Source organism: Pinus tabuliformis, chromosome 7, assembly GCF_031772625.1.
Source record: "Pinus tabuliformis cultivar Carrire ecotype Pingquan chromosome 7, CPIR1, whole genome shotgun sequence".
Taxonomy (NCBI): Eukaryota; Viridiplantae; Streptophyta; class Pinopsida; order Pinales; family Pinaceae; genus Pinus; species Pinus tabuliformis.
Window position 1 is genome coordinate 1,713,881,014 of NC_142293.1, and position 21,538 is coordinate 1,713,902,551.

At 38.7% G+C, this 21,538-nt stretch overlaps 1 pseudogene; it reads right to left on the reverse strand.

Moving 5' to 3' along the window:
- Positions 1–21,538, reverse strand: part of LOC149255186 (uncharacterized) — a 178,164-nt pseudogene that overhangs the window by 21,084 nt on the left and 135,542 nt on the right.

Here is a 21,538-nt window from a genome sequence, read left to right on the forward strand (position 1 = left end):
TTCCTAGGCCTTGTGTTTCTCCCCTGATACCACTATACTCAATTTCGAAACCATCTGACAATCTAGATAAACCAAAACAATATAACCCCATCACAACATGGCTATCTAGAAATGGAAAGGAAAGGCAAAAAAAACTATCATACTTGAAAAAACCCATGCCAAACACAACAAGATAACCAAAACACACATGCATGTACCATGCATGCCAAAACTAGCAAGGAAATCGAACATCCAACTCGATACCTACAAGTAATCCCAATGTAGTCACTTGAATCCCACTCTTCCTTGCTTGATCCTTTCTTCCTTTTTTTTCTTTTCCTTCCTTTATCCTCCTTCCCCAATGATAGAATGTTCTAAGAATACTCTAAGTGTCCAAGAGTATGAGAGAAAGAGAGAAATCGAAAGTTGAACTGACAAAAGGTTAAACTGACAAAGGTTGTGAACTAATCCTTAGAAGCCTTTTTATCAATGAGTCCTCTATTTTCTTCATTTTCCATTATTTTGCTTCATTTTACTATTCATGTGCACCCTGTGACCTTTCACTTTCCTTTTCTCCTAATTTCCATTATTGTCATAAATAAAATGCCAATTAATGCCACTTTTCTTTCCCAAAGATTTTTCCATTGCCTTTGACAATTTTCCTTAGCCATAATAAACAAAATGAACATCCACACTAGGATGTTTTTCCCAACATTTATATTGGAATACATGTCCCATGACCTTGGTTATTATTTTTTTTATTAACATTATTACATGGAAGTTTTGATGAGGGTTGTTACAGGGACTTGATCTCTCTGAAGCATAAAAGCAAGGAATGTCACAACTAAATGAATTAGATGAAATTTGATAAGATTCCACACAAAGAATAAGCATAATTAAGTAACAAAGAACCAGGTGGCATGAAAAAATCATCGAAGTCAAGAATTTCAAGCTAAGTGTTTGATATCTTCTCTTTCATTCTAAGTTTAAATATTTTCAAGGAACGTTTCAAACACATTGGGTTGTTTCTTATGAAATTGAAATTATTTTTAATAATTTAGTATTTAGAATCAAGACTAATGATGAACAAATAATCACTTTTGTTGTGAATGGACATAGATTAAAGTGATATCATTGGCCTTTGACAAAGGAAGAGTTTGTTAGACATCTGCAAGAGAATTCTAATTTGAATTTGGTAGAAAAGGAATATCTTTCTCCCCTAGTAATAAAAGAAATGTAATTTATTTCTTTCAATTTAAAAAAGAAAAATAAAAATAAAAATAAAAGCATAGACATGAAAATCATCATTGTTGACATTTCTATGCAAAAAATATTACTTGAAAACCAAGGGATCCTTGGCAGCTTGGATTTTCACATTCCCCTTTCTTTTTGAAATTTTATTTTGTCCCCTTATTTCTTTATGGAATAATATTTTCAAGCTCAAATAACTTCTTTGAAGAATTTGTTTCTCTTTTAAAATAGAAACTCTAACATTCATCAACATCATCAAGAATTATCAACATCTAAGAACAATAAGTTTTGAAACAACAATAAAGTTGAAGACAAAACTGCAGAATTTGCAACATTTTGTAGTTGATTTCACATTTCATAGCTAGTTTCTTCCAAGAATACATTGTGAACATGCAAGTAAAGTAACAAAGTAATGCACCAAGAAGTATTCATTATAAGGTGACTACAAAATGTTGAATCAATTTTCATTGAAGGAAATGGTAGATTAATGAGTTGATAGATTTATTGAATATTATTTATACACATTTTGAAATAATGGCCTATAATTATGACCTTATTCATATTTTTTAACCATATCTTATTGCTCATACTTCATATGCCATTCAATCATATAAAAGATATCCCTCATCACAAGTGAATAAAATGAATCTTGCAAATTACAACGGTCCTATAAGATTGGATCTATAAAATCGTGGGAAATTATAAGTTCAAGGGGGAGAGTTATATTACAATTTTTTCACTATACTAAAACATGCATGTCATTTTAACCTTTCCACATCCGTGTTCTAACCATTTCACCCATTTCATTACGATTTCACTATCAGAACCCTATCCAAAGAGATAATTTAGAGGCAAAACTTATTTGTCATGAGGATGGGTGTGATCCGGATCTTGGTGGGAGGCCCCCAAGATCTAAAAAATTGAAATGAATCTTGGAGGGGAAACCCGCAAGATCTAAAAAAATTGAAATGCCAAAAGAAAAGAGGATAATACACAATAACAAAACTGCAAATATTTTTTTTTATTAAAATAGATAATAATTGTAAAGGCTACATTATGGTGGATAATTTGTCCTTTTACAAAATGTGACTTGTTACTTATAAACATTTTTTGTTACAATACCACAGGTAAAGTCCATGGGTGGGTAAATACCATGGATGACTAAATACCATGGGTTAATTTCACATACAATACTATGTGAAAATACCATGGGTTAATGAATACCATGGGTAAATTCCATTGGTGGATGAATACCATGGGTAGATTCCATTTTCCATTCAGATAATTCCTCCCTCATTAGGAAGAAATGGTCCCCATTGTGTGTAGAGCCTCCCTAAGGTGAGGAAATTTATATTGAACCTCATCCCTGGTGAGCCACTTGCCCTGGTGTAGGATTTGGTCAGCTTTGACAACCCAATATAGTTTAATCTTCTGCTGGCAATTGTTCTTGACCTGTGCGTCCATAATCTGATCAATTGTGGCATGTTACATGTAGTCTAGGTTTAACTCTATTGGTGCGAGTTGTTTTTCAATGTCTGATGTGTCCAGTAATGGTGGGAAGTATGGTTGAAGGTGATCCACAATGAACATTGGGTGCATGCACAGGATTGAGGGAATGCTAAGCTCAAAATAATTATCTCTCATAGCCTTGGTAATGGTGTAAGGACCATATTAGAGTGGTCTAAGCTTTTGATGGGCTCCAGTAAGGAATTATTTCTAAAACTACAACCAAATATTGTTTCCCACCTGAAACTTGTGTGGCAACTAATGTTGATCATGTCGCTACTTGTACTTGGCATTTGACTTCTCCAAGATGTTGTGAACCTGCTGGTAGATGTGTTGGATGCATTCAATAAATTTCGTCGCTTTATTAACCTCAGACAATACATATGTGGATTAAGTCTGTGTAGTCACATGAGGCATGGGAACATCAATCAGACATAATGGTTTAAATCGTAGACCCACTTGAAAGCGATTTCCACTAGTCGAGCTATGGAGATCTATGTTATAATTGTGTTGCACATATAGAAGACTCTCATCCTAGGTTCAAGGATGTTGGATGGAAGGTAGTCAACTTGGTGAACTTGGTGTCCAATAGTGTCTAGAGGCTTGACCAGAATGTAGCTGAGTTCGAACCTTTCATCATAATCTTCCAAAGATTCATCATGTCCCAAGGACATTCTAAATATTTCCTCTTTGGTTTCTTTGGACTTAAAATAATACATGTACTTGTCATTGAAGGCTTGTTGCATTTTATCCTAGGTTGTGATGTTTTCCATAGGGAAACCCATGAAACAACACAAGGCTACATCCTTGAGCGTGTATGGGAACAATTTCAACTTCTGATTGTTAGAGGTATAATCATAAGTTCTGTAGATGACAAAAAACTCAAACAAAAAGGTATTAGGGTCCTCTGAGGTTAACCCATGGAAGTGAGGAAGCGAAGAGGGGCTTATGTTTTTCATCCTAGAATCTCTATTAGTTTCTCTAATGGGAAAATCATCCTCAGTTCTATTTTTAGCTCCATCTTTGTTTTCAATCCCATTTCTATATTCATCCATGGTGTAGGTTGGTTGAATCGTTTCTTCTTATTCCTCCCCAATAGGTTCTTCAAAGATCTCTAGTTTTTCGCCTAACGAGTCCTCTAGGTCACATCCATCGTAGGATAGGGAAGGTTGGATATTTGATGATGTGGGGGTATTTGGAAGAAATTTCCCTAAGTTGTCTCTACTCCTATGATGCATGAAAGAAATTTGATTTTTCCTTTCAGGTTTTTTTTCAGAACTACTTGCAAAATGGAAAGAAAGCAAAAATTCCAATAATTTGTTGACTGGAAATACTTGTAGAATGGAAAGAAAGAAGAAATTACAACTATCTATTGAATGTAAAACAAAAGGAAAAAATGAATTGCATCTATTTACTATATTTCAAATAGAAAGGCAAGCAAAAACTATATCTACCTAGACACCTCCCTAGCAACAGTGCCAAAAAGTGATGAGCCCCAGTATTGCAACAAGGATGTTACAACTCTGAGGGAGACCAAATTTACTTTTTCAACCTGGGGTTCATACAAAATTGGAGGTGACAGTGTTATATTCACAACAGATGCAACATTCTACTCTTGTCACCTCTCAACTGGGGTGATAGACCATTAGGGTTTCTCAACCAGTCTTCTATTGACTAGAAGGAGGCTAGCTATTGACAATGAATGTAAATCTATATTTGAAGCAAAAAGTAAATGCTTGCCTATTTTAAGGAAATGAAAATACAGAAAAGAAAATTTTATGGAATGACATGAAATTACCTAGCTAATACTTAACACACATTACTTTGCAGAAGAGACCTAATTTAACCTTGCATTCTATCATCTAGCAATGTGGAGTAATTAGACATGGAAATTATCATAACATTGCTATGAATGATGTATGCATGCACTAGCTAAATATTGTATACGATATTTTTTTGTTTTTCAATTTAAAAATGTAAATGCTAAGCTAAACAAGTTGATCTTTTGCAAGGGAGAAACGTATGGGAAAACTGGTCCAAAATGGAATTGAGGGTTATGGAGGTCAAGTTGAAGGCCTACCCTAGGCTATGATCATCATTTCTTCCCAAAACCGTCTAAAACAAATTGCCACAGGTTTATTTTAGTTGCTACAGGATTTCCTATGGTTACTACAGGATGTCCTCATTTACTACAGGAAACTTAGTTGAAAGTTGTAGGAAGGTAGGGAAGGTGAAGAAAGTTCTAGGAAGATGTATGATGACGGAATAAGGTATGGGGACAGTGCCCATTACCCAAGGATGAACCCAATTCTTTAGGATAGTTGGATTTTCTCAAGGTGCATGTCCACATTGGCTACAAAATAGAAATATGAATTAGTGGTTGGTAGGATTGGGCGAGAGGTGGAGAAGACTTAGATGAGGATGGTGGAATGAGTTCCTCCCTGCAAATTAACAACTCCTGCAACAACACATATTATTTTCTTAATTCATGCACAACTTTATGTAAATGTGGAAATGATGAGTTGAATTTGTAGAAACTAATTTATTGATGGCTAATGGCTTAAATCTATGGAATGAAATTCTTTCTAATCTACAACAAAATCAAGAAACCAAAATGAAAATTGCAGGTGCTTCTAATAAATCATCAACAATGATCTACTCAACAAGAAATCCTAAGCTATGTAATAATAAAAATATAATTATGTTTTTCTAGCTATGTGAGTGGGGCCCTCAAACCGCGATCCCATGAGGGAGATGAGTAGGGAAAATTTTAGGGACTAATATTTGCAAATGGGCTAATTTTCCATGATTTTTCCTAAAAAATGATTCATTAATTTCCATTTTTTCTAGAATTTATTCACCCAAATCTTATAGTATAAAATTGTTTTACCTTGAAAATCACAAAAGTCTATATAGAGACTATAGAAAATTATTAGAAATTTGAATACTTTTACAAAAAAATTTCCAAACATTTTACAAAGTGCATATTATGTACTACTGAGATTAGATAAGGTTTCTAAACCTTAAAATAAATCCTCATCCTTAAAATTTCCCTGGAGATGAGGATGAGAACACTGTCACAAGTTTTTCTAAAGTATTTTATTTCACTACTGCAACATTGATCTACTACTCCAATTAATGGAAGAAAAACTAACCAACCATTAAAAGACATGTAAATTAAAGAAAGCATAGATACATTCAGGAGATAATTTATGATTCTAATGTAATAATACCTATATAAAAAGAGGAACCTCTATTGCTAGGGTTGGGCCTTCACCCAAGAGCTTAAGCCCTCTGAGTCAACTCAGTGCTCGATCAAAGAAACCCTTTTCATTATCATCAAAATGTCAAAAATAACATGAGAATAATACTCACAATATCTTAGCTCGAAATTGCCTCTTGGCTACCACAATAAGTTGAATCCTAATGAGGCCCTTGGCCTTCTTACTTATACAACTGAAGCTACCAGCAACTTCCTTAAAATTATGGAGGCTTGTCTCCCAAACTCAAGATTGACTTGTCTTTAACTATCATTGGCTTGCCTGCCAATGAACTCAGTGGGCTTGGCTGCTTCTAACTACGAGCTGATGAGATCTAGTGGAGGAATCTTCAAGTGATTGAGGAATTAAGGAGGGAGAACCAATCTCTTAAAATCCCTATTGCTTGTATACCTTGATTTCCTGGACTTAAATTAGCCCATAAATGCTCCAAATCCTCTAGTTAATGCAAATTAGGCCACATGACATAACATATCACCTTTACCCTTCTCACTAAGAAAAATATTATCAAATATGTAAATAAATGTGAGAAAAGTTGATTTTAATAAGCTAGATAGTGGCGCTAAATCCCATAAAATGTACCGATTGATGAGCCTCATCATCACCCCCTACTCAAAGTGTTTCTCATCCTATGAGAAACTTAGTCTATGTCCATATATTTCATAGCTCTTGTGGCCTCTATAACATCCAAGGCCTCGGTTGATGGAGTTTCCTCTAATGGATAAAACCCTACATGTTTCTCTATTTCCTCCCACCGATTTCTTTCCTCTTCCTCCTTTCTACCTTCTAGCATACCCAATAGTAAGGGTGGATTGAGTTTCAAACCAATCCAATTGATTTTGAGTCTTTGCAGTGCATTCTTGTAAGTTGGGGTCCTTTCTAGTGCATCTCTCATCCTCTCTGGGGAATGATGCTCCCTGATCCTTAGGTTGTATGGTAGGGTCCTCCATCTCCTTTGGCATGCTTGATGCCTTTCATTCCCTAGCAATCTCAAGGTGTTCTCAAAATGTGTGACTGCTTGTTCTTCTATAGCTAGGTATCTTGGTGCAAGTTGGGGATCATTGGTGATGATGTTGTGGGTGTTGATGACATCCATTGAATTTACTTGTTATTATTTGATGTAAAGAGGCTCCCTTTCTTCTCTTTCAAACACCCTCTTCACCTCCTTAGCCCTAGCCTCCTCATGACTCATCCATGATGCAAGGGCCATTAGTTGTAAGTCCCTCAAATTTGCTTTGGGGTCCCACACATTCAAGTCTATTAAGGCCGAGTTGTGCAAGTAGAATTCAGATATCTGTTAGATGATCCAAAATAATTTATTATCATAGGTTATAAAATTGAAATAAAATAATTATTAATTTAAGAAATTAAATTAATAATTATTCTAGAATGATTAATTATTTTAGAGACAATTAGAATTAGTATGTTGTTGTAACAATATATGACTCTCCAAATGTGTCGTATCTTAGGCTCTATTATAGGAGATTAGTTAGCTAGTCGGTTTGAATAGAATTTATTGTAAATGGACACTTGTTTTTTAATAAGTGATCCATAATTAGAGGTAGTTAGGACATGGAGCTTATAAATAGCTCATTGCAAGAGTGTTTGGTTGTTCGGGTGTAAACTCTTGCAAAATCAATTATGTAATTATTTTTTTCTGATTAATAAAATTATGTGTCTGAGGACACTTCTGCCATTATTGTGGTATCAGAGCTCCAGTAATGTTGCAGTTGATTTGAGGAAGAGATTCCAGCAGTTGATTTGAGGAGGAGATTCCAGCTCTATCAGATCGTGGAAAAACTCAACTCCGTTGAAGTGATCAGCAAAAGATTGGTATGAAATTTGCAACAAATTTTTTTTATTGATTTTAGATCTGCCAATTCTAAAATCATTTTTAAAAAAAAAGCTGCAAATGCAAATCTGTATGATTTTTTTTAAATTGGTTGAGTGAATAAAACCATAAAAAAAAGGACAGCGCTGTATTATTCCATTCCCCACTAGTATTCCTTTTAAATTAATGAAGGACGCCTGCGACTTCTTTTTCTGGTTTAAAATAGTGGTAGCCAACTCTGGAACGTAATTCCCTGCATAACTTTTGCCTGCTATATAGAAGTCTCGGAATTTGTACTTTGGAAATCTTCTGAACCAATTTACGAGGAATACATACGCATCTACAAGATTGTCTTCCAATTCCTTAATTTTCTTATCTTTCTCCTCAGCGGCATTCTTTAAAGGAGTGAATTATTCGTGTATTGCCGGATCAAGGAGCAACCTCCTTGCCTTAAGTGATGGAGGCTTTAACTGTGACTTCAAATCTCGAACAGCTGTCTTTAATTCTGCAATTTCCTGCTCCTTTTTTGCAAAGTTTACGATAAATGCAGCCTCCCTTTTTTAGCTTTCTTCAACTGTTCTCTCAATGACTCGTCAGAAGATCTTAGGTTCTGAATCGCATTTAAAACAAGACTTGGTTCAGGATTTGTGCCTGCTAAAATAAATGACTCATTCCGAAAAGCTGAATGCCACTTCTCTAGCTCATCTTCAGCATGTTTACATTTATCCTGGTAAGATTTACACTCTTCCTCACATTTTTTAGACTGTCTCTTAGAATCAAAACAATTCCAGTAGCTGCGCCTGGTGCATGGTCTTCCTCTACATGATCCTTGAAATTCTGATCATCATCTTCAAAAATCTGTTAGTTTTCTACATTATCCAGAATGGAAGGCCTGTAAATAATCACTGTTCGCTCACCCTGTTCAAGTTCTAGACAAGGCTGCAGAATAAAAGTTGCGCCTGTTAATGAATCGGTTGTCACATTCATTGACCAGGGCACCGCAGATTAAACATCATGGAAGAGGAACAACTAGCTGAAAGTTCAGGAATATTTTAATTTCGACAGCATCAAGATATAAACAAAGCCTGTAAGCCGCTAGATTGTCAGCTCCAATGCAATTGTAACATACCCAGTGAGCAAGGTGCACTCACAATTGAAGGTTATGGCCTTATTGATTGTCCCAATAAAGATGATTTTATAGATCTGAATTCTGTCGAGAGAGTGGAGAAAATGTCACTGACAGAGTCAAATCAGCTGCTGATTGGATTGGGAATGAAAAGCCGAGACCAACCAGCGTTGCCAGCTTGCCAATTAGTGAAGCCAGCGTGAGCCAACTTGCCAACAAGAAGCCTGTCAGCTTGGATCATAAATATTTTTTTTGTAATCTTAATGCATATTGTATTTTGGAGAGATCTAATGATTTGTAATTTTTGGAATTTATTGTTAGTGGAGAAATAAGGTGATTGTAATTTTTTGGAGCAATAAGGAGTTTTTTTTTTTTTGTTTTTTTAAGGAGATAAATGTAACTCAAAGTAATTTTACTTTGAGGGGGGGTAAATTTTTTTTTTTTTACTAGATTGTGCAAAAGCACCATTGTAAAAGGTCAAATTTTGAAAGTTGCCCTGTAAAAATTTGAGAAATTGACTAGAGCCAAGCGCAAAGCTCAGTCAATATTCTCCTGTTTTGACGACTATTCGAGGGTCAAGGCCAAGCCCCGATAGATCGTGTTTTTTGTGTGGTGTATTGTGCTGACTATCTTGTCCTTTCTGTTCTGCTTCTTGGTGCATCTCTTCAATGCTAAAAATGTCTAAGTTGATTAATTTATTTTCTGACTCAGACAAACTTGAAGGCACCAAATCTTATAAAATGTGGCATCGTCTTATTGAAAGCACACTCATTTACAATGAATTATGGCAAGGAATATGTGATGGAGATGTTAAGCCTAATAAACCCACAGATGCAGATCCACTGGCAAAATGGGAAATCAAGAATGCTAAAGCCTTAGCTCTTATTAAATCGTCTGTGAATGATGAAATGTATGTACATATAGAGAATGCCACAGATGCATGGACTGCCTTGAAAACTTTTAAAGACCTCTTTGATACTCAGCCAGAATCAAAGAAGGTTGATCTACAGTTAAAATTGTTGCAACAAAAATTAACTGAAGATGGTGATATTCTTGAATATCTCTCCAGACTTAAGAATATTAAGCAAGAAATTATTAATGTTGGTTTTCCCGCAATTGATGATAGCTTTATGGTCACAATTGTAATTGCTGGGCTTCCTTCTTCCTATACGCCTTTTTTAGAGACTTTACAAGTAACTGGGAAATTAGAAAAACTAAAGTTTGATGAACTTTGTGAAATGTTAAGTCAACATGATAAAACTTTTGGGAAGAAGAAGAAAGTTGGTGAAGATGTTTTTCTCACAGAAGCCAGCACAAGTAAGTCATCAGTAGATAATTCTCGAGGAAGAGGCAGATGGAATCAGAATCAAGCAACACATAATTGAGGTCGAAGCCAAAGCAGAGGCAACGATTTTAACAGAGGAGGAAGAAATAATTTTCAAGGTAGAGGAAACAACCAAGGAAGAGGCAATTTTCAAGGACAAGGGTATAATAGTCAAGGTAGAGGACAATCTCCAAATATGGGTCAAAGCAGAGGCAGAGGACAATCTTCAGGACGAGGAAGAGACTTAAGTCAAATTGTGTGTTGAAGATGTAACAAAGTTGGCCATTATGCTGAAGATTGTCGAACTTCACTTAATAAAATTCCCAAGTTTCAGCAGCATTCAGCACAATTTGCAAATGATCAAGATGAAGAAAGCTCAGAATACGTTTTTACTTCCTCACCAGCATCACAAATTTCATCTCATCTTAGAAGTGACTATGAAGATGCCTGGATTTTGGATTCCAGGGCAACTCAGCACATGACATGTCGACGTGATTTTTTCTAGAATTTTCAAGAATGCCAACTTAATTCAATTTTTCTTGCTGATGATACAAAACATACTCATGGAAAAGGAGTCGTAAAAGTTTTTCTCCCTGACATTGGAGAAAAATTGATTTCCAATGTATGGTATGTACCTAGTTTCAAGAAAAAATTGCTCTCTTTAGTCACAATTCGACAAGCAGGACATCAGGTGATTATGGAAGAAGTTTTAGTGAAGATTAATTCAGTGAAACAGAACTTGAAAATAGTTATGACAGGTTATGAAGATGGAAAACTGTTACGGATGAAAGGGACAGTTATTCCAAGGCATTCTGATTTTGCAGGGGCAGTGACTACAGGTATTTCACCTATCAGACTATGGCATGTAAGATATGGACATTTGAATTTTGAGAGTCTTGCTCAATTGCAGAAACAAGGAATGGTTAAAGGACTTCCCACATTCAAAACGGAAAATGCAAAATGTGAAGCTTGCATTTATGGGAAAAAAAATCGCGAAAGTTTTCCAACAAGTTCATGGCGTGAAAACAGGCGGCTACAACTAGTTCATAGTGATGTTTTTGGTCCACTACAAACTTCATTTGGTGGTTGCAAATATTTCTTACTATTCATTGATGATTTCAGCAATATGACTTGGGTTTACTTCTTGAAGAACAAGTCAGAAGCATTTGATAAGTTTAAAATTTTTCGCCAACTTGTTGAAAATGAAGTCAAAGAAAAGATAGGTACTCTCAAGACGGATAATGGGGGAGAATTCACTTCAAATGAATTCAAAACTTATTGCAGTGAAAATGGCATAAGATGACATCTCACTAATGTTTACACTCCACAGCAAAATGGAGTAGTCGAAAGAATGAATCACACTTTGTTAGGAATGGCGAGATCCATGTTAACCTTCAAGAGGTTAAGTCCAACATATTGGGCGGAAGCAATTCATACAGCTGTCTACTTAAGAAACAGATCTCCAACTGCTTCTTTAGATGGAATCACACCTTATGAAGCTTGGTTTGGTTTCAAACCTCGAGTTAAACATCTTAGACTTTTTGGGTCAGTGTGTTATGCCCTGGTTCCGAAAGAAAAACGAACTAAGCTTGACTCAAGAAGTTTAAAATGCACAATGATTGGCTATTCTGATGAGAAGAAAGGATATCGTCTTTTGACCAATGGAAAATTCATTGTGAGCAGGGATGTCATTTTTGATGAAACAAAGAGTAAGAGTGCTGAAGAAATTGAAAATCTTCTTCACAAATTAGAAACTAAGGGAAGTAAAAGAAATGGAAAAATGCAAAGTCAACCAACTTCACCAAATTGGTATGAACTTGATTTTCCTTCCTCTGAAGATGAGTCATCCAGTCCATCTACATCAACAACATCATCTGGGTCTTCTAGCAGTTCATCCGCAACTCCAAGCAGTAGCAGTTCTTTAGACAGTGAGTCTCCACATTCTTCACCTGAACGACGAACATCAGTTTATATTAATCCTCTTTACAATGATGGGGACTTTACAGAAGCGCAAACAAGTGAGCACCAACTTTCGAAATGGGCAGTTCAACTTTTAAAATATGTAAAGCCTGATGAACAGAATAAAACTGGCACCAGAAGGGCACATAGAAGTGAAGGCAATTTTGCCTTGATCGCCAATGAATTTACTGAACCTTCCACATACAAAGAGGCAGTAAAACATAAAGAATGGCAACAGGCTATGGTTGAAGAATATAAATCAGTAATTGATAACAACACTTGGAAACTTGTTGATTGTCCAGCAAATGTTAAACCCATAGGATGCAAATGGGTTTACAGAATTAAGTATAATCAGAAGGGTGAACTTGACAAGTATAAAGCACGACTTGTCGCAAAAGGTTTTGCGCAGTAGGAAGGCATTGATTATGAAGAAACCTTTGCTCCAACAGCTAAATGGAACACCATCCGATTACCACTTGCATTGGCCGCTCAAAAAGGATGGAAAGTTCGTCAAATGGATGTGAAAAGTGCTTTTCTCAACGAGGATTTACAGGAGGACGTGTATATGACCCAACCACCAGGTTTTGAAGTGGAAGGACAAGAACATAAAGTCTGCAAATTGATCAAGGCTTATATGGGTTGAAACAAGCTCCCCGAGCCTGGTATGTAAAGATGGATGATTACCTTAAGAAAGTTAGTTTTCAACGAAGTGAATCTAATGATACTTTGTATGTGCAAAAACAAGGCAAATATCTGGTAATTCTTGTTATGTATGTAGATGATTTGATCATCACTGGCAATCATGATGATCATATTGCCCAGGTAAAAAAGGAGTTACATGTAGGTTTTAAGATGACAGATTTGGGATTACTTCACTACTATTTTGGAGTTGAAGTCTTCCAACATCCACATCATATTTTCATTTCTCAGAGTAAGTATGCCGCAAAGGTTCTTCAGCGATTTGGCATGCAAGATTGCAAGCCCGTTCTCACCCCCATGGAGCAAAACTTGAAACTTTCAAAATTTGAAGGGGGGAAAAGGTGGACAGTACAACTTACAGACAGTTGATTGGCAGCTTGATTTATTTGACAAATACTCGTCCTGATCTATCTTATGCAGTCAGTATTCTTTCACGTTTTATGCAGGAACCACGAGACCGCCACTGGAATGCAGCCAAAAGAGTTCTTCGATATATCCAAGGAACAAAAGATTTTGGTCTTCTTTACACAAAGACTAAAAATTTTGTACTTGGTGGATATTCTGATGCCGACTTTGCTGGGAGTATTGATGATCGAGCATCAACATCAGGTTATTTAATGAATATGGGATCAGCAGCAGTATCTTGGAGTTGTAAAAAACAAGCTACAGCGGCCACTTCTTCAGCAGAAGCAGAGTACATTTCAGCATGGGAAGCAGCATGTGAAATTGTTTGGTTGCGCCGAATTTTGCAGGACTTGGGCATTTCTCAGGGAGAAGCTACATCATTGTTCATTGACAGCCAGTTAGCCATCAAACTTGCCAAGAACCCAGTTTTTCATTCAAAGACAAAGCATGTGGACACCAAGTATCATCATATCAGGTCTCTCATTGCCAAAGATGTCCTCAAACCAGTTTATTGTCCTTCCGAAGATCAGATCTCCGACATTTTCACCAAACCGCTTGGCAGAATAAAATTTACTAAGTTCAGGGATGAACTTGGTATTTGTTGTAATGTATCTTTGGATCATAGGGGGGAATGTTAGATGATCCAAAATACTTTATTATCATAGGTTATAAAATTGAAATAAAATAATTATTAATTTAAGAAATTAAATTAATAATTATTCTAGAATGATTAATTATTTTAGAGACAATTAGAATTGGTATATTGTTGTAACAAGATATGACTCTCCAAATGTGTCGTATCTTAGGCTCTATTATAGGAGATTAGTTAGCTAGTTGGTTTGAATAGCATTTATTGTAAATGGACACTTGTTTTTTAATAAGTGATCCATAATTAGAGGTAGTTAGGACATGGAGCTTATAAATAGCTCATTGCAAGAGTGTTTGGTTGTTCGGGTGTAAACTCTTGCAAAATCAATTATGTAATTATTTTTTTCTGATTAATAAAATTATGTGTCTGAGGACACTTCTGCCATTAATATCTTGGCCTTATCCTCTAGGGTGCTCTTGTCACATAGTTCAATGAACTTCCTATAGTCTTGGAAAGGCATATTTTCCTATTGTGCTAGTTTCTTTATCTGAAATTGCAACCATTGATCTTTTAGGTACAAGGCATATGATTATGGTGGCACCATTCACCAGAGATCGTCCATGGAGAGGCTTTCCATGGTGGCCAGTTGGCTCTGTTTTTCTTGTAACTACATCTTTAATCATGTTTTTTATACCTCTAGTTGATATCTCATAATTTATTCCTAGTCCCTCATCTTACTCAATTCTCTGCCCATCTCTAGAAGTTTCTCTTCCAGATGGCCTACATCCTCTACCTTCTTTGATTTGGCAATTTTCATCCAGCAATGTGTCCTTCCTTTCTATTTCTCAAGCTCAAAGAAGAGAGGAATGGAAAATTTCTGTGATATTACTCTACCTCCCTCAATGAATCTGTAATAAGAGCTTAGCCTGGGTTGTGGGCTAGGATCCTATAGCTCTTGGAACTCTCCCTCAGATGTCATTGGAGAGGCTACCCCCTCCTGCACTTGTGTTTCTGCTTCCTTTCATTCCCTATGTGCATGTTGTGCTGCCTATATCTTTTCTATGTTTCATGTATTGCTAATAGAGTTTCCTATAGGACTGTATGAGGGTCCTATAGAAGGATTTTTCCTTTCTGAAATGGGAACAAAAGTTCCTTATCTTGCTTTGTTGATTCTGACCTAGTGACAGGCCTCCTAACATAGGTAATGGAATACTTTGGGGAATCTTGTTTTGATGTGCCCTCTTCACCTTTTCTTTTAAGGGAAACTAACCTTTCTTTCTCGTTTGGTGAGTCCTCAATTATGATTAGAGTCCTGGTGGGTGTTTGTGTGTAATATTCCTAACCTAGAATATTCCTCAAACCCCAGAAAAACTCCAACCAAATATGTGCAAATGATATAATAACCCATAAGTGATAAAGTAACAGTGGAACAACATATAATAATGTAAACTGGAAATATAAGAAGATACACAAGAAATGCAGCGAGAAATGCTAAGCCATTTTATTATACTAAGAAATAAAATGAGTACAGGAGGTGATTAGACAGATGGAACCTCCACTTGCACAAGGAAAGTGAAGAAATACACTTAGAGTGACAAGAATGGCCTCTCTGCATGGATGTTACTACTGCTGCTAGGAAACAAATGATGATTTGAGGCTACTCCCCTCCTCAGAAAAAGCTGAAACTCTCGATTCAGGCTCTACTCAAGAAACCCAGAAAAACCCAGAAATATTTCCTATAATGGCTGACCCCCAATAAACATCCTCTTGGGGTTCTACGAGTTTCCTCAATGCCCTACACTGCCAGTAAAGAAAACCCCTCTAAACTCTGCCTGAAACACTTCCTGAAACCCTGCCAAAAATCCTCCAATGAGACAAGAGCTGGACCCCTGCTCAATCTCCTAGCATAACTCCACATGCAAAACCCCAATCTAGCACTACAACCAGAAAGAACTGCTTCCCTCTCCAAGTGTTGCGTAGTCCTCCAAAATTCTGATGAAACTGTTGCTGAATGTTGATAAAACTACTACTGACATACTGATGGAAATACCTTGTCCAAGCAGGAACTCGAAGTCCCTTGGAAGTCCCTTGGGGCTAAGGGTGAGATCTCCGAACGGAGACACTCAATGCACTAAACAATGCTGCAGACCAGATAAATAGCCAGCGTGCTCAGAAGTCGAAACGACTAGCTCAAAATGCACATAACTGAATGATCCAAAAAGAGGGGGCTCCTCTCTATTTTATAGCCTCTACCTCTCGCAATCCCTAGGCTCACCTCCTCCTACGTGATTCCTCTCTTGCCATGTGTTCTTCCCTCCTACGTAGTCCCTCTATGTATCTGTGTGGGCCCCATTTCTACGCCCTCCTTTGGCCCCCTTGGCTCCTCGTTGTGCTACTAGGAAGTGACTTTTTATTCTTAAAGGGAGTTATGTCCCCCGTCCTCACTTTTTTTATTTATAAATAACTATAAAAGGCAAATATTGGGCAAAATCGAACATTCCAATTAACCATGGCTAATTAGGAATATTACAGTCTCCCCCGGCAAAATGTTGCTTGTCCTCAAGCAACTGAAGTGATGGATGCTGCAAAATATTCTCACTCTCCCAAGTGGCATCCTAATTTGGAAAATTCTTCCACCTCACCAAAAATTCCCAGACCGTCCTACTTCGCAGCTACCTCTCCCTGGTATCAATGATGGCCTCCCGCTGCAATACCAAATTCCCCTTGTCATCCATAGGTGGTAGCTCATCTGTCACTGTCACCTACTTCCCCAATGCCTTTTTCAGGCATGATACATGTAAAACATTATGAATCTTGCTGCCTTGGGGCAGCTCCAACTCATATGCAACTTGTCCAACCTTGCGTATCACCCTGTATGGCCCATAAAAGTGGGGCTTATTCTTCTCATTTCCCTTCTGTTTAGTGACGACTGTCGGTATGGCTGTAACCATAGGTAGACCATGTCCCCTACCTCAAATTATCTCTCCACCTGACCCCTGTTGGCATACATCTTCTGCTGGTTCTGTGTTGTAGCCATGTTATCCTTGAGCACTCAGAGAATATCCTGACTCTCTTAGATCCATATCTTAGGTCTAGGAGCCTTTCTATCACCAAACAACATGTCAGCAAAAGATAAAGGATGATACCCATATAAAGCATAAAATGGTGACATACAATGGACATGTGATGTGAAGTATTATAGCAGTACTCCCCTAGATGCACCCACCTCAACCATGCTCGTTGCTGCCCACTGACATAGTTATGCAGGTAGCCCTCCAGCCACTTGTTAACTATCTCTGTCTACCCATCCGTCTGTGGGTGATCACTGGTACTCGGTGTCAACTCCATCTCCACCAACCAGAAAAGCTCCTGCCAAAACCTGCCCATGAAATGGTTGTCCCTATCACTGACGATGGTCTTAGGAAAACCATGTAGCCTGAAGATATTTCTAAAGAACAGCTCGGCCACCTGCACTGCTGTATAGTGTGCAGATATGGAAAAAACGTGTGCGTACTTTGTCAGTCAATCAACGATGACAAAGATGCAATCCTTTCCCTGTACCATGGGCAACCCTGTGAAGAAGTCCATCAAAATACTCTCCCATTTCCCCTCTAGAATGGGAAGAGGCAGCAATAATCCGCGTGATGGCTCATCTCTCCCTTGTTCCTCTGGCAAACATCGCACTCCCGAATGTGCCGGAGTACATCCTCCTTGAGGCCCTTCCATGAGAACCTCTCCCTAATGGCCCTATAGGTTTTGGTAAACCCCTAATGTCCTGCCAATGGTGAATCATGTGATGCCTGGATTATCTTCTTCTTGAGCTAAGACCCCTCAGTCAAGAAGATCTGGTCCCTGTAATAGATGATCTCATCGACCACCCTATACCTGTCATCTGCCACCTACCCATCCAAAACCTCATATGCAAACATGTCCTTGGAGCACTCTACTAAGAGTCGAGCCCTCCATTCTGTATCCAAGCTCATAAGAGACAACGTGGCTAGTCTACGTGAAAGGGCATATGCTACCACGTCGTTCTTACCCTTAACATACTCAATTTCAAAGTCATATGCTTGGATCTTGCTGATCCACTTCACTGCCTCTCCTGTAGCTACTTCTGCTCCAAAAAGAACTTGAGGCTGTTGTGATCAGTCCTCACCCTAAACCTGTTACCCACCAGATACTTTCGTTACTTAGCCAATGCATGCATGATGGCCAGCATCTCCTTGTTGTATATAGAGTACAACCTCTCATACGGAAGGAGCTTCTAGCTCTCAAAGGCTATAGGGTGACCTCCCTACATCAACACTACACCAATCCCCTCTCCCAATGCATCACACTCCAAAACAAAAGGCTACGTAAAATCTGGCAACACAAGCAGTGGGTAGCAGTTCATAACCTCCTTGAGCCTGTCAAACGCTCGCTGTGTTGTATCTGACCAACTGAAATCCCCCTTCCTCGTCAAATCTATCAGGGGTGTAGCAAGCTATAAGAAACATTTGACGAACTTCTGGTAGTAAGTACAAATGCCAATGAATCCTCAAAGTTCTGTCACATTTCTCGGCTTCGGCCATTCCCTGATGGCCCTGATCTTCTCCCCATGGACTCTCACTCCGTCCAGTCCTATGATGTGTCCTAGATACAACATCTCCGTCAACCCAAATTCACACTTGGAGAGTTTGGCATAGAACTGTTGCTCCTGTAAGATATCCACTACTATCTCAATGTGCTCGAGATGCTCCTCCCAAGTCCTGTTGTAAATAAGAATATCATCGAAGAACACCAACACAAAATTCCTCAAGTGACTATGGAAGATGTGATTCATGCAGGGCTAAAATTTAGCTGGGGCGTTGGTTAGCCCAAAAAACATAACCAAGAACTCAAAGTGCCCATAGTGACACTTGAAGGCGGTCTTGGGAATGTCCTGCTCCCTCACACGAATCTGATGATACCCCAATCTCAAATCAATCTTTGAGAAGAAATGTGCCCCTCTCAACTCGTCCATCAACTCATCGATCCTAGGTATGGGGTACCTGTTCTTCAGGGTCTTCTTGTTCAAGGCCCTGTAGTCAATGCACATCCTCAGTGTACCATCCTTCTTCTTCACCAACACCGCAGAAGAAGCAAAAGGACTCGTGCTCGATTGAATGTGCCCAAGAGCCAGCAACTCCGGGATAGCCCGCTCAATCTCATCCCGATAGGCCTTGGGGTGCCTATAGGGAGTGGTGATCACTACCTGGATGCCCTGCTCAAGCTTGATAGTGTGCTCAAACCCCTGATCTAGTGGCTGTCCAGGTGGAATCTCTCCAAACACTATGGCATACCAATCGAGGATGGACTAGATCTCTGGATGTACCATCTGCCCTGTAGTCCCTGCCTCTAATGCACGCAGCTCCACTACCCACTCTATGTCTCCCTTCCAAAAGACTGCCTCCATCCGATGAGCTGACACAGTCTGAGGTAGATATGTGTGTTATCCCCGTATCTTCTCATGCCTCCCTATCTTCTCATCATCCCACTCCATCTCTAGGATCTTCCAATCCGTCGTGACCTTCCCTAGAGTAATAAGCCACCGAACACCCAGTATCATGTTGGTGTCCAGAATATTGACCAAGAAAAAGTGGTCAGTCAATGTGTAGGTGCCCATCGTCACTGAAAGATCTAGGACATAATGAGCACATGTCATGGTCTGATCTCTTGGGATCAATACTGAAAACCCATCGAAGATCTCTGTCTGAATACCTCTTCGCTCAACCATCTGTGCATCGATGAAGTTGTGGGTTGCCCCACTGTCAACCAAAACTGATACGTGCTGGCCACGTACTGTCCCTTGTATGCGTAGCTTTAGATACTTGGGAACTCCTCACAACGCTACAAGGGCCCGTCCAGAGGGTGAAAAAGATGCACCACCTACTACTGGTGGTGGAGGTGGCAAAGGCCCCTGTATGTCATGGCTATCTCTTACCTCCACATCCTCCTCGTCATGCTCTTCTCCATTACTCTCGAAGAAGACCTCAATAAAATGTGCTTTGCTAGCAGCACATCTATGTCCTTGTGCCCATGGCTCTTGATAGGTGAAGTACAACCGCTTCTTCTTCAGCTCTCTCCTAGCATCATCATCAAGCTGTATTCGTCTTGGGTTCCCCTTTAGAGGAGGAATCCTCACATCCTTCCCCTTAGACTAAAATGTCTACCTCTGGGGGTAAGGTGTCCGGGTCCTGGGTAAGACATCCTGTAAGTCTCGGGTCCTGCTGATAGCATCCTGGAGTGTGGCTGGTTTAGTGGATCGGACTAAACCCTAAAGTGGTTATGCTAACCCCTCAACATATGTATAGACCCTCTGTGCCATGGATAGGTCTGGCACCATCATGGAGCCCCTCAAGAAATCTACAATGTAGGTCTTTGGGCTCCTTGTTTGTTTGAGCCTTGTCAGCTCAACAAAATGCTGCTCTGGATCCCTCTAGTCAAATTTCTCCATCAATCTCCTGGTAAAATCAGCATATGTCATCACTATAGAGTGCCCGAGTGTAACCATCCCATGAAACCACCAATCCCAAGCCTCGCCAAATGTTGCCACCTTGATGGCCTCTGCCTCCAACATCTAGTTAAGCTGGAAATAAATGTCCAACTTCTCCACCCAAGACTTTGCCAAATTGTTTGATGAGCCATCAAATGTAGGTAAGTAGAATCTACTCATTTCACGGTGGGTGTCGCCATCATGGTAATGCCAGTACCCCTTGTGATGGTCGCGAGGTATGCTATCCCGCTGGAGTTGAACAAAATCTCTAAATGAGAGGGCTTCCTTGAACTCCTACCCATAGGCCTAGTACTTTGCAAAATAATCGTCCATATTTCAGGCTCTACACCCTACTGTGTTAGCATTATGACTCAGGTTTGGCACTATGGCATAGGTGTTGTCCTTGATGGCAACTCTCTCAAGTGGAAAATATCTGTTCAAGCTCTCAAAATAATAGAAAATGAGAGATCCGCAGGTTCCTGTACACAAAGATGCAGTCCTCGGCTAGACCGGCAAGTTCCCTGAACAAGAAGTGCGGGCATACCCGCAAGTTCTCCGAACAAAAGGTATGGTCGTCAAATTCACTCACTCCAATGCAAAAAAACGCTCACATGTGGTAATTTCTATGATTGATCCATGGTATTTAGTCCGACATGTCTGATCCTATTGTCATGCAGAAAGAGTCAATTTTTCGGACAAAACCAACCTCCCTAGAAAGCAAGGCTTTTCTAGTGACAAACAAAACAATCAAGCACTATCTTTTCCTAAATATGCATTTAAAATAAAAGCAACCAGGTGTTTAAGGCTTACCTCTAGTCCAACGCTGTTTGTAGCAGCCAAGCCTCTCCGATCCAGATGAGCTCCTTCTCCTTGAAGCCTGCATTCACTAACAAGAAAATGATTACATAGCACCTGAATAACTCATATAATATAACATATTCATCATAAAGACCAAGGAGTTTATGAAACAAATTATATATAACAACTTGTTGAGAAAAATGAACTTAATTGTATTAATTGGAAACAAAAGAAACCATTACAACTAGTGCCTTGGTGTTGTGCAGGTCCCTCCCAGGG